Source organism: Drosophila sulfurigaster, chromosome 3 (assembly GCF_023558435.1).
Source record: "Drosophila sulfurigaster albostrigata strain 15112-1811.04 chromosome 3, ASM2355843v2, whole genome shotgun sequence".
Taxonomy (NCBI): domain Eukaryota; kingdom Metazoa; phylum Arthropoda; class Insecta; order Diptera; family Drosophilidae; genus Drosophila; species Drosophila sulfurigaster.
Window position 1 is genome coordinate 30,993,320 of NC_084883.1, and position 13,665 is coordinate 31,006,984.

Consider the following 13,665-nt stretch of genomic DNA (forward strand, 5'->3'; position numbering starts at 1 on the left):
ATATTATTTTTTTAGTTGTCTTTATTGTTCACACTTTTCTTTTTTAACATCTCTTGCCTCTTGCCTATTGTTCTCCTGTTTTTGCATTGCTTATTAAGATGCAACTTGCTTTTTTATTGTGTTTTATTTAGTGTGGCTTCTGATGTTTATTGTTGACCAAGGAATAACGTTGCTTATTTTCTCTTTTACTGCACACTTTTTGCTACAACATTTTCTACAATTTTTTATTCGTGTTTCCTTATCATATTTGCGCTTTCTTCGTTCTTTTTTAGCTTCATTTATTTGGCTCGTTTGGTAACTTAAATTTATGTCCATTAGCAACGTTTGCTGGTCATGCTCTATATAGTGACTATTGGTCTAGCTCTATCTCTGTTTGACGCTATTGGATTTGGATCTAAGTCAATATAGTTATACGGCGTTGAGGCCAACAAATTTCTTTTATTGCTCTCGCATAGTCGAACGCATAAAATGCCGATATGCAGGCAACTGTCTGGAGTTGCACACCGCAGACGCAGACGGGTAGAGAGAGGGAAAGGGGAAGAGATAGAAAGAGAGAGAGAGAGGGAGAGGGGAGTGTAATGGCAGAGCTGGCCTTGTGCTCGCTGGCTCCAGGCCTGCATATGAGCTGGGCCATAAATTTAGCACCCGCCATCGCCATCGCCATCGCCATCGCAGTTTTGCCTCGTCGTTGGCAGTTGGCAGTTGGCAGCTGCTGCACCCGTTCATGGAGCCACAGCCCAGGTGCTGAGGGAGTGAGGGGAGGAATGGAGGAGTGGAGAGCAACGAGCACACAGGAAGTGAGCAGAAGTGTTTGCTGTTGCTGTTGCTGTTGCGGTGTGGCTGCTGCTTTTGGCTTCGTTTGTTTAGTGCAATTAATGAGGCAACGCTGTGCTAGTTGCTGTCGTTCTTGTTGTTGCTCTCGTTGCGGTTGTTGTTGTTGTTATTGTCATTATTATTGTTGTTGTTGCTGTTGTTGCTGGCATTGTTATTGCGGCTGTCGTCGTGTATTATCAACAGGTGTTAAATTTCAATTTCCCAGTTTATTGCTTATTAGTCAGAGTGAGTCGAGTCAACGTTAACTGTCTCGGCTCTGCTCGGCTCGGGCTTTTGTAATTTAAACGAAATTAAATTTGGCCAATACCCATGTCAGTCACGAGTTTATGGCCAACATTGCCATTCACTATGCTCTCTCTCTGTCTGTGTTCTCTGTGTACCTTCGGGCCATGGGACATTAATTAAAGTTGACGTTTAGGTGTTAGCACCGCTCGCTGCCTGAACGATATATCACAATGATCAATCACGCTGCGTGCACCCAAAAGCCAAAGGGCCCCGAAGACGAGACACGGCCACAGACAAGGAGCTGAAGATAGAAACGGACACGTAGAATGCGACTGAGCTGGCGAAAAAAGAGACTGAAAATGAGACTCAGTTGGAGTTGGAGTTGAAGATGGAGGTGCAGACTAGCTGGACAGCAGATGGAAATTGAGATAGCGCCAAGGCTGTAGCTGTGAAGCAGGCAAATTGCTTACACTAGACGCTGGGCAAAAATAGAAAGGAGTAAGGACAAAACAGGAGCAGAGTGAAGAGAAGTAAACTCTGGGCAAGAATAGAAAGGAGTTGGGAATACCATAGGAAACTGGGCAGAAATAAGGGGAAAAGAAGTGAACTTTGACATGCTGCAGACGCTGCTCTGTGGGTCGCTTGCTTTGTTGATCTATTGATGTGTTGAGCTGCTGGTAGCTTGCGCTGCCAAGGACTTGCTTTACATGTACTTGATCTGCCGAGTCCTGAGTCTGGCTTATTCTATTGCTAGCTTCCTCCGCTCTGCTCGCTTGCAGTTTTGCGTCCTTTGGCAATTCAATTTGCTCGTTTGATTTGTTTGTGGCTTGTGGCTGGTGTCACGTTCGAGCATTTGAACTTTCATGTCGACAGTGTCATAAATTAACTGCCATATGTTAGCTCACGCTCACACCCTTACACTGCCCTATTTTCCACATCTAGCGATAAGCGCACTCACACACACACACACTGACGCACGCATACACGAGTATTATTTAATATTTAATATTTAATATGATAAGAGGAAAAGTTAATAATGTGCGCATTATCTACTTACCCAGCCATATGGTGGCCTAGTCTCTCGCTGCCTCTCGCTCTTTCCCTCGAATTCTCTGTCTCCTTCGCACTGTTTAGGCGCCGCTTACAATACGCTTTCACTTCCCAAATTTTTGGGGACCAATTCTTAAGTCAAGTCTTTTTGTTTATTTAGAGAATTTGCTCTAAGGTTTGTTTTTGACGTTCGAACTTTTTTTTTTTTTTTGACTTGCACTTTTGTTAACAACAAATTGCCAAATTGTTAAGAGCACTCAGTGTTAGTGTGTGGGAGTTAGTTGGTGTGTGTGTGTTGTTTGGTGTGTGTTTATGCGAGGCAGAGACAGTACCACAACCGTTGCCAGTCAGACTGTGACTGTTATGAAGCCTGATAATTTATCGGGCAGCAAGTCTAGCAGCGCATGCTGCGCTGTGTGCCACACGGCGGCAGCGAAGCTTCAGTCGACAGTCTGCCTTCCTGTTGTCCTCCAGCCGCCTACTGCCTACTGCCTGATGCCTGTTGCCTCGCTGCTTCGTCAACCCTCAAACGTGGGCCGTAGCAGTGGGGCTCTTAGGGGGGGGCGGTTGGCAATCGCTTGTCTCTATGGAAACTTGGGCGCGGTGTACTACAGCAGCAATAGCAGCAGCAGCAGAAGCAGCAGCAACAGTTCGCTAAAGGGATGAAAAACGTTATCGTCGCTGTCGTCTGCGCTGACGTCGCTGCCGATGTCGATGTCAACGTCGACGTTGTCGCCTGTTGAAGCAGGCGTCGGGTTCGCTTCGCTCAAAATGGAATCCACAAACCAGCAACCAGTTGACAACGCTGCTTCGCTTTGCCTTGCCACCCAAAAACGTTGCACTCGGTTTTTCGCTCTCGTTCTCAGTTTTGCAACGACTGCTGGCTGCCTGCACCACCACCCACCTGTAGTCACAGCAGCATACGCTGCGTATACGCGACGTTTGTGGATTGCATTCAGCCTGTTTTGTTATTGTGTGTTTTTTGCGCCGGCGCCAAACGCCGGCCTGCCAACAAGTGAAGCAACAAGCAGCAGCAGCAAGCAGCAGCAAGCAGCAGCCCCGTCTGGCCCTGGGCAACTTTGACTGAGCGAGAGCGAGTGAGCATGAGCGCATGTACGCCCACAACAGCGGGTGCGAGCGAGCAGGCATCATGCTGCCAACAACACATTAGCAACAACAATATTAAGAGTAGCAGCAGCAAGAGCCAGAGCCATAGCCAGAGCAACCCATATGGACAGCTGGCGGCGCTTCGCAACGCATTTGGTTTTTACTTGTTTTTTGCCGTTTTTCGCTATTTTATTTTATTTTTTTTTGTGTTGCTCTCGCCTGTTTGCTGTTGGTCGCCATTGCTCGTCGACGTCGTCGTCGTCTACTTATTATTATGCTTAATTTTTACCGAGCTTGACATTAAAGAAACACACGGCAATGGCAACAGCAACAGCAAGAACAACAACAGCAGCAACAACTGCAGGCATTTAAAGCAAACAGCATAGAGGTTGAAGCTGTAGCTGAAGCTGTAGCTATAGCTGTAGCTGAGGCTGAGGCTCGGCGTCCATATGCGCTGGCATTTATTGGCATAGGAAGCAAACAAGCAAAAAGTAACAAGTATGTCTCATATGTTTTTTGCTTTTACTTAGCTGCGGCTAAAGCAGCCAGCCACCAGCCACAACAACAACAACAACAAGTGCTCTGGCGCCGGCTACATTGACATCGTTGTCGTTGTCGTGTACGTTGAAGAGGCAGATACAGAGAGAGAGAGAGAGAGAGAGAGGAAAGAGACTGCTGCTCAAAAGTCAATTGTTTGCGCCTGCACGAGGGTCTGCGTAACTTTCGCAACATGCATGCATACGAGTATGTGTGTGTTGCGACTGATATACGAGTACGTGATTGTGGTGTGTGTCTTGGCAAACTTGTTGCTGCCTTGTCCTTTCAGCACACACACAAAAAGTTGCAGTCGAACTTCGTCTGCTTCGATCTTTCTCTCTCTCTCTCTCTCTCCTGCACACACACACGCACACGTAACTTTGGCTAGTTGACTGGGGGCTCTTAACTTTTGGCAATTGTGCAACGTAAAATGGCAAATAGTTGACATCTACTCGTAATCGCCACCTAATGCCGCACACTGAACAAGCAAAAGTCAAACAGCTGGCAATAAAGTTGGCTGTGGCAAAAATTCGTAGCATACTTCTCAGCGCATATGGAAATTCCCTTGCTTTGCTTTGCTTTTGCTTTTGGTTTGCCTAATTGAGAAACGATTAGTGAGCATTAACAAACAAAGTTCTTAATTGATTTTAAGCCAGCAAATAAACGAATCTAGCAAAAAAAAAAAATCACTTTGCCAGCAACTTGAGAAGTTAATAAAGCTGTGCAAAAACTTCAGTCAGGTTGCAACGTGAGCAAGAAAAAGATGAAGAAGAAATTATTGACTTTAGTCAAAGTCGAGCTAAACTTAAGAGCTATATGAGATGTTTGCTTTAGCATAAAGCTGTAATTTTTATACTCGCTACCCATAGGGTAGAAGGGTATTATAACTTTGTGCCACCAGAAAATGCTTGTAACAGGCAGATATATTCTTGATCAGCATCAACATCTGAGGCGATAAAGCCATGTCCATCTGTCTGTCCGTCGCGATGGTATAAATGCCTAAATCTCATTTGATATAATAGGTAGATCTATATTTTTTTATGTTTGTACCCAGATGAAGATGATTCTAATTTAAGCCACTCCCAAATCCGACCCCGCAAATCGAAAAAATCGAATAACAAGCGTAATTTTAAAGCTAGATTTTTGGTACATATTATAATAACGGTAGTCCTTATCATTTTTAAAAATTTGGTTGCGATTGGATACAAATATTAGAAGTTATTTAATAAATACTTTTGTCTTAGTTACTTTGGCTGACAATCTGGTATATTTTACACTCTATGGTATATTTTTAATGTGGTAATATAGCAATATTCTTCAGTATATATTTCTGTATATTGCGTTACATTTATTTGTTGTATTTTGGGAATGATACAGCACAGTTTTGCTTGTATTCAAAATAGGTAGCGGGTATTTCACAGTTGAGCACACTCGGCTGTAGCTTTCTTACTTGCTCTAGCTTTAATATGAGCTTGAGAACTCTTCTGTGCAACTTATATATTTACACATTTGCACATTTTCAATAGAGTTGCTCTTAAATTTTGGTCTCTAAGCCACAATGCCGTAGATTTGCTTTAGTGGCTCACACGACGCGCGCTGATGTCGCGTATATGTGGCAAGTGGCACGCGAAGTGGCATACCTCACATGAAAAATTGAATTGTCTCCCTGTTGGCTGCTGGCTGGCTGGCTTGCTGGCTGGATAAACTTCAGCACAGACAGGCGGCAGTAATAGAGAGACGAACAGACAGTCAGACAGACAGACAGAAGAGACAGAGAAACAGAGACGAAAACGCGGCGCAGTCAGACAAACAATTTGTGAGCGTGTGGCAAGGGAACGTCGAGGGGTGTTGCACGTTTATTTTAGTTGTTGCTGCTGTCGCGCTGTCTTTCTTGTTGTTGTTGTTGTTGCTGTAGCTGTTGTGTGTTTGGCCTACTTTTAGCTGACTGAAATGGTTTGACTGTTTGACTGGGGCGCTGGCATTAAGCACCATTCACACCATTCACACATATTCATGACGCACTCACACTTATTCACACATTTTCACACGTCCAGCTGGCAACAGCTGCTGATAAATTCGCAGCGTCTGCTTTCATATGCAACAATATGCATGAAAACATAAAGACTACGCTCGTATAACTATCGCCATAATACCTCTATATACGCACATTACGTATACGCCCCGCTATACACACATTTATACATATATATGTATATTGGCAATGCTTTTGGGATCGAGTGAATGGCTTCTTGGCTGCCATTTGCATCTTTTACGGCCGCTGTGATTCGATTGCAACAAACAGTTTTAACGCTGGCAACACTGGAATGGCAAGCGAAAGACACAATAAGCATATAACAATGACATAAAAGCCAAAGCAACATGCAACTTCAACCTTCGCCCCAGCTCTCCAACCTGCTTGAATGTCTGGCAAACAAAGCGCAGTTCCGTCCCCGCCTCTTCTTCCTCTCCGCTTTGCTGTGTGTGGCGCATAAAACCGAAGGAAATTGTAAATGAAACGCACTTGAAATGCTGCTGCAACGACGTCGTCGACGACAACTAATACAAGCAGCGGGCCATGCTGGGGCGTAACCGTATCCTTCCCTCTTGCTTTCCTCCGTCGCTTGGATTGAGTTACAGTTACACATTCACGACCGGATGCGGATGTGGATGTGGATGTGGATGTTGAATGTTGAATGTGGGATGCGGATGCGAATGCGGCGGCAGTCAGCAGCAAAGGCGCTTTGTGGCAACATATGGAGAGTGTGCTTTAAGTGCAATTGTATATCCTTCCTGGGTTTTTGTGGCATGTCTCTCTATCTGTGTGTGGGTGTGAGTGTGCGACACACATAAATAATACAAGCACATGAGTCGCCCCCTCCTCGGTCTCCGCCTTCATCTCGTCGGAAGACGCAACCTAAGCTCAATACTTAGGTTACACACAACAACACCCTCACACACACACACACACACAGTCTCGCACTCGCACACTTTGATATGCTAGACGTGACACCCTTTCTTATAATTATTTATGTAATTGTCATCCGAACTTCATAAGATTTCATTTAATGGGCCATATACCAAATATAAATTGGCTTTCTTGATTTATTTGAAGTTTGTGCTCTCTGCTCAGGCAGCTTTGCCAGCTCACTCAGGCAGTCGCGTCGCCGCCGGCATTTGTCTAACTGTCACACACACTCACACCCACTCACACACAGACATAAGTAGAGAGTGAGAGTGTGTGCTGCTGATGATGCAGCTGGTGTTGGTTTGGTTTGGTTTCTGGTTCCTGGTACTTCGTGTGAGCGAGTGCGAGTGTTGAGCTCTCGTCAAGTTCTGAGACCGCAAATCGAATTACACATGCAAATCACTTGGTTTGCCTCACCAGTTTGTCCTTCGCCAGTGTCCTGCATCCTGTCAGCACACACACACACACGTATAATCGCTCTCTCTCTCTCTCTATCTATGCTTCATTCGCCTGTTATCCATTTTGGGTTTCTCGCTTTCGTTTTTGGCTCTACAGAATGTGGCTCGATGATGACGTTGTCCATTGGTTCTTAATAGCCATTCGGACAGTTTAAAGCAATTACACACACTCACACCAACACCAACACCAACACACACATACAACTACACTCATGTATGATCTGCTATCACTCGAATGCTGTCCACATGACAGCAAAGTCAAAATCTAATTATAAAACAAGCTGTGAATTAAATCCTGACAACGATTGAGTTCCATTACAAGCATATGCATAGATAGACAGACAGATATATATGGTGGATAGATGGATGGATAGACAGATAGATAGGGAATAGGGATGGTTGCAAAAATAAATGAATCCACACACTTTTGTTTTCCTTTAAACAATACAGGCTAAACTCAATTTAACTATAAATAAAAAACAGTTCAAATGAATTCAAAGAGACGCTGCACAAAAGCAATTCAGTTAAAGGATTCCAGAAGAGAAATGAATATACGAAAAAATACGATAAATTGAATGACTAAATATATAAAAATCGTTTTTTATTTATTTGGTATCCCATTGATTTCATTCATCCTTTTTAACTTTGCTGTCAATATCCAGTTACATTGTCTTTTCTTATCTGTATTGTATCTTTTTTAAGTTGTTTCTGTTTCGTTAATAAACTGCTGGTTCTTCTTTTCTCACTCTGTCTCATTATTTATATCCTTTTAACTGTCTTCAAAGTGCCCTTCTTAGCTTTCATTCTCCACTTTCCTATTTCGCTTTGTTAAATGTAATCTTTAACTTTGCAAAAACAAAATATAAAATACAATTTCTGCAATTAATAACTTTCTTTTTGTATTCATATTTTTATTTATAGAGAAATCTTTAATTTTCTTTCCATTAACTTTCCATCTAACTTCAATTCCTTTCCAGCTTTGTTATTTTTCAGCCATCTTATTTAGTAACTTAATTTATTTTTCTTTAATTCTTTAACTTATTAACTATTTTTTACATTTTTGTTCACTTTTTCTCTTTTCTCTCTGACTTCTCAACTTTTTACATTTTTTTTTAATTCATTAACTCATTAATTACCTTTTTTCATCTTCGTTCTTGTAACATATTCGGAAATGTTTTACTTGCTTTTGATGTCTGCCTTATTATCCTCTAATTGTTAGTCTAATCTACTATTTTTATGACCTATACAATTAAATAATTTTTATTCTTTTTTATTCCATAGCTTATTAACTATGTATATCTTGCTTCACTTCTCTTTGAAATCTTGATCTTCTCTCTTTTGTAACGTATACTCAAACGATTCACTTCATTATGACTTTTCAATTTAACTCAATTTTATAAATTCATTTTTTCTTTATTCCTTAATTCATAAACTACATATATAATTTTCGTTTTGTTTTCTCTTTTGTTACATCTTCTCAAACGTTGCATTTGCTTTTCATGACTTTCTTTTAATAACTTCTAATATTATAACTTCTCTACTACTACTTATGACTTTTAATGAATCTATATTATACATCTATTTTTCTTGTATTCCTTAACTCATTAACTATTCTTTTACTCTCTTTTGTAATACATTCTCAACCGATTCACTTGCTTTTGATGTCTTCAATTGACTTGAGATTAAAACATGCAAAACATTCGCCTGTCATTCACAAAAATAGCATGTGAACATATTCGAGGTAAGTCTAATCTGAAGCGGTTGCATCTTAATTGTGAATAAACGAATACAAACGAGTACAAATGAATAGACAAAGCGACAAACGAGTGTGTTTGCGATAAAGCCAGCCCCAATAATCTCGATTGTCAACAGTATTCTATGAGTAGAGGGGCAGAAATGGAACGATCTTGATAAGATTCTTTAGTTCCCAGGCAGCTCTATAGCTACAACTACATTTCAAGCTACAGCTACAGCTGCTCCTGCTGCGTCTGAGTCACGCACCCCCATATGAGTGTGTGTGTGTGTCTGTGTGTATGTGTGTAGTGTCAGTATGTGTTTTTTTACTGTCGCACGTTTCACAGTTAATTTATATTCATAAGTCAAATTGGTGTACAATTACCGCCCGATTATGAAAACGAGCAACAGCGGGCGTCCAACAGCGAAACGTTTGTCAAAAGTCCCTGCTCCCCTCCCTCCCCACTCGCTCTTGCTTGCCTCCCTAGCTAAGCCACCCCCGCGAGCTGCAGCTCTGGCTGTGAGCAGGGTCGACTCTTAGCTATGTGGACGTGGCTTTGGACTTGTATCATAGAAAGCGGACGGAGGGCGGGGGAGTCATCCATATGGAGCGAGTTGTTGTTGTCGCTGTTGTTGCTTCGCTGCTATTTCTATTTTTTAATACGGCGACAAGTTAAAACAACAACGTTGCAAAGGAGCAACAAGCAAGCAAGCAAGCAACCCCCGAATGACACTTGCCAAGCATTTTCTCTCGACGTATCTCCCCAAGGATCAGCTCTATACAAGCAACAAGCGTGTTGCCATAGCAGGGCGTCGAGAGGGCAGAGGAGGGTGGGGCCAGAGCCAAGTGTAGTTGATGAGCTGGCGCCTCGTTGCGGGCGGGCTGACTGCCTGGCTGCCTGGCTGCTTGGCTGCTTGTCGTGTCATGGACATGTCACCTACACACAGAGAGAGCCATGGCCACATATAGTAGACGACGCTTCCGAAAGCGCCTCCGTCTCCGTCACTCCATCTCAGAGTCTGGGAGTCTGAGTTTCACCCTGCGGCGCTCAACTGGGCGGCATTAACGAGAGACCAGACCAACGAAAAGAAAGAGAAAGACGAAAACGTAGAGAGAGGACAGCCATGAAGTCACTGAAAGTCACTGGGAGTCAACAGAGCGCTCCTGGGCATAGCCAGCGTTCTGGTTCTCGTTCTGGCTCTGCTTTTGGTCGCATATCCTTATGGACCTTCCCATAGAGCCGAAGCTAAGCCGTCATCTTGTCATCGTCATGAAAAATCTGTGAAGTCAGCCACAATTTTGGCGCCAGTCTGCTTAGCAGCCAGCTGTGCGTGTGCGATGCGAGGCGAGGCGAGGCGAATGCGTTAACCCCAACTTCCCTCCTCCCCATCATCATCTGTGTCACACTCTCTTCGCTCAATATGGCCGGACGAAGGGAGGCGGTAAAAATCATTCCGCAATGCTTCATTTTAATTTACCCGCACACTGACTTCGGGGCACCAGAAAAGGGGGCAGCCGCATTTGCTTAAACGTATTCAAAGCGCGTGTACAACGTCAGGAGGCATGCCCCTTGTGCACCGCATGACCCCCAGCAAGTGGCAATGCGGCTTTAGTTTTAATTTAGTTATTGTTGCCACTTCAATTGGATTCACAACCCAAGCAATGACTCACAGTCTGTTCAATCTCTTTCGCTCTTCCTTATTCATTGCTCGCCCTCTCTTCCTCTTTTGCCTACCCCTTTGTCGCATATCCAAATCTAAGTTTTATCGAGCGTCCTTTGGGCTTTGCGCTCGCTGATTTTTCGATTTTGAAAATGAGGTCATGAGACGCAGCACGTTTGCCATATGGGAATGCTCTTAGCCTTTGAAATCGCAGCCAAGAGTCGCCGTCGCCGTCGCCAGCGCCAGCGTCAGCGTCAGCGCAAACTGCCACCAAACTAGAGAAACATTAAACATACCCTGGAAGCAACTACAAACAGCTGGAAAATATGAGGAACGAATTGCTTGATTAAAGGGCGAAATGTGATAGGAGACGGAGAATGGAAGTTAAAGAAAAAGCTAGCAATATATGTTAATGTCTGCTCACAATATCAATTTGGCAGTAATTTCAATAACTTACACGGTATTCTCTAGAGCATTTACTTTTGACAAACTCTACCCCAATAAGTATGCTATGCATATTTGTGGTGAATGTGTTTGAAATAATTGAAGCGCAATTATTTTTAGATCAGCTTCGCTAAGCTGTACTTCAACAACTTGTTAAGAGTTGCATAAGCTGGCAAATTAATTCGATTGCTCTAACAGCCGGTTGCAACGTGCACAAGCTAGTAAAATAAATCTATTTGCTTACAATGAAATTCGTGGAAATTTATAATTTGCATAGCATGTTTTTTAAAATAGTTTCTAATAATCTTTGAGTGGCCGTCGTCAACTTTTTTGCCTACAGGGTATTTATAAAACCACTCTTTATGTATATGCTGTGTTTTAGCAAATTTCACTTTCACATGCAGTTGCTATTTTGGGCAGAAAAGAAAAGCAGTTGAAAAGTTTGCTTTCGATTTCTTTTCTGCCCCAAAAAGCATGCTACAATTTTTTTGCGAATTTCCTTTTTCGTGTATCGCAAACAAAAGTGAATTTGCTGCGGATGTCCTGCACAAACAGGCTGCGAAGTATATAAATCACAAATATGCAAAGACAGAAAAACGCTTTAAGAAGGCAGTATCATCCAGTGAATTTGGCCAAAAATAAATGAAGACAAGTAACATATTAATATTAATTCTTAGCTTTTGCTAAAATGTGTTCAAATATCTGCGCTGCATAAAAATTAAGTTTTTGATGAAAGTATTGTATAATTTACTATAAATTAAAAGGTTTACTATTTATTGAACTTATAAGTAAGCTTTGAACTACATCTTATTATTTTATTTGTTAAACTTATCTTAGAACTATATTTTTTATTTTATTCGTTTAGTTATGAAACATATCAGAAGTAAATTGGTAGAATCTGGATGACAATAAATTGCTTTTTACTCATACTTGACTTCACACATTCAAATCTATTATTGCTGATCTTGAGATGTCCTTATTTGTACAGGGTATGTGAGCGTTGAGTAGTTTTAATAGTTGCACGTTCTTAGTGGCGTCTTAACATTTCTGTAAGCTTCATGGAACGCACAACAAGTGGAAAACGCATTATTGATGCGTTGCCAGGCCACGCGCCTTTCTAGCGCTCCCACTGGCTTTCCGCTCCCCCTTCCGCGATTCCTCTTCTGCTCCAGTTGATGCCTGAAATGCTGGCGAGTTCGCGGAACAGTTTTGCCTGCTGCTCATCAGGGCTTTAAGTACGCGAAACTTTTTTTGTAAAGCATTAAATGGTAAAACGCGAAAGGCAACAACTATGTGGCAGCAACAAGCAAGTTCCATTAGCTGTCGCGGATTTGAAACAGAGGCAGGAGCAGAGAGAAAGAGCGGGGGGAGCAGCAGGACTTTAGCTTTTGGCTTACAGCTTTCGGCTTAGCTGCAGCTAATGATACACGCCCACAGAAATTATAAAGTGCTCTGGCAAAACACGCATAACGCCACTACAATTAATTTTTGGAAACAACTTGAAGCGCAAACCGAGACAGCGGAACAAGGAGTGAGATAAGCAAGAGGAGGAGAAGGAGTAGGGGTAAGGGCAGGCAACTTAGAGTCACGTCAAGTCGAAGTACACTTGAGTTGATTTTAAAGCCAAGTTAAGAAGCAGCAAGAAGCTGACTGAAGATGCTTTGCTTGCTTGGCACTCATTTGGATCGCTTACTGTTACCTAGCAGCTGCTGCTACAAATTAGCCTGATCCTGGCAGAGTACGAGAAAGAGAGGGTAGACCGAGAGCGAGAGCGAGACAGTTGCTCGCCTCAAAAGCCAAACAATTAGCTGAAGTGGCTTTAGCAGCGGGCGCCTGATTGAAATTAAGTGCAATTCAAATGGCGACACGAAACGCGTATGCAATAAAAGCAATTTACCTAAAGCCAACAGAGTCATGCCTCCCTTCCCTCCCCACCCCACAATCTCTTGATGCCACAGCACTCATTCATTCATTCAATAATAGAGTGTGTTGCCGGCAGTAGCCAATCTTAATCCTCTCCAAGCACCACACTCCTCTTCCTCCTCCTCCTCCTTCTCCTGCTTCTCCTTGCCTTCGTGAGCAACAAAAACGCAACATTTCTTTCAATTGACTACAAAGCGAAATTGTGCGTCGTTTTGTGGCACATAGCGTGTTGCAAGCTTCAGAGCTACAGAGCTAGGGGGTATGTTGAAGTGAAGTTTTTGTTTGTCTGAGCTGCGGCATTAGCTCAACGCGCGCAGCAGGTTGCCAATGTTGTCTATTGTTCCCTTCTGCTCCCGCTACGCTTATTCCTTTTGCCTTTGCTTGCTTTGCTGTCCTGCTGTCTGCTGTCTGCATCTGGATCTGGATCTCGGTGTCCTCTTATTCTGGTGCTGACTGCCCCGCCATCCCTGGCATATAATTGATTTGTGCCGTCTCCTTCTCAATTTGGTTGGCATTTGAACGATTTCGCCTCCTGCTCAATTGAATGGAAACTTAAATATACATATGTATCTTTCTCTCTCTCTCTCTCTGTTTGTCCTGCCACAGCTCCTTGTCCTTGTCCTTGTTCGAGTTCGAGTCCGAGTCCATGTCCGAGTCCGTGTCCATGCTTACAAATCATTGGCTTTTGCATTTAGTCCTTACCGTAGCAATTCGAATATTTTATTT